Below are 1,379 nucleotides of genomic sequence, written 5' to 3'. Positions count from 1 at the left end.
TAAATTTGTTGGAACAAAGTTTTCTTCCATGGGAGGACATGTCAAAGGTGGGACCTCTGTTCTGGATATATATCTGGTTTCTGATCACTGGATTCTACAGATTGGCTCGGTGGTCTCCTGATGTTTCTACAAAACAGCGTCAGTGGCTGTTCATCTCCTGGCTGCCTGACCGATATGAAGAAGGATTGTTGCTTCGTTCTTGTTGCCTGCAAGTGCTTATAAGGTTGAGTTCACCTGAAACTCTCAGACTGAAGAAGTCTCTTGGAGGAGAGAAGAAACGTTTCACTAAAGAAGAACCATCCAGAGGACCTACTGATTTTTTCTTCTTGATGTTTCTACCTTGATTACAGAGATGCTTCAGGACATTTTGACATAATAGTTCAGAAAACAAGATTGAAAATAGAGAAAACAGAACATGATTGTAAATTCAACCTGGAAAGACTCACACACAGAAATGCAGCAGTTAAACAGATTTATTGATAAACTGAACATGATTGTAAAGATATCTGTGCCACACTGGGAGAGACTAAGTTCAACATTTTGCACTCCTAGAGACTGTAAGTAGCTACACAATAAAATACATTTAATGGCTAATAAAAGTGGTTTTTGCATGTTATGCCCCCTTTAATTGTGCATTTCATTACTGCACACAGTCTGCATCATGACATTATACGTATGACTAAATGCAGATCCTGGCTGAGGTTGAACTTGTTCAACTCACACACATCTGCACTTATCCTAACACCCCAATTCATAAATATAATTAACAGACTGATACCTGGAATAGACGCACTTACTCACAACTCTATTTTTAAAACGGCTGCACAGAAGGAAGTCTAACATAAAAAATGAGGATTCTGTTTGATTTTAGCTGGGAAAGCAGACAGACAGACAGAGAGGAACAAAGAAAGAAGTTGTCTGTCTTTAGGCTGTTCTGCACTGTGGCTTTTCAGTTTGATGATGAGTTTCTGTTTCACAGAGCCTGAACGTTGTGTGCTGTTTAGAATAAAATGGAGCCACTAAGATGCAGCCTCTGAATTTCCTCTGTAGGGGTATTGCAGGATGTTCARGGCACACTGGCCTTACTAAGCTACTATTGCCACAGTATTTAGTCTGATTGAAAGGAAAATGTGACAGAGCACCTTAGATGGCTGGCCAAGTGGGTCAGAGAATGATATTGAGTGAATGGTTTGTGGTTTTGGAAGGTGATGCAAGGRGTCGGACTGTAAAATCTGTAAAAGACAAAAAAAGAAGAAATTGTCAGGATTTTAGTTAGACCCAATTTCAAAATAATTGGGAATTAACTTTAAAAAATGCTGTGATTCGCAAATCTCATAAACAGATGCTTTATTCAAAATGGAACATTGTAAACATATATG

Source organism: Austrofundulus limnaeus, unplaced genomic scaffold (genome assembly GCF_001266775.1).
Source record: "Austrofundulus limnaeus strain Quisiro unplaced genomic scaffold, Austrofundulus_limnaeus-1.0 Scaffold250, whole genome shotgun sequence".
NCBI classification, from domain to species: Eukaryota; Metazoa; Chordata; class Actinopteri; order Cyprinodontiformes; family Rivulidae; genus Austrofundulus; species Austrofundulus limnaeus.
This window is presented reverse-complemented; position numbering follows the sequence as displayed.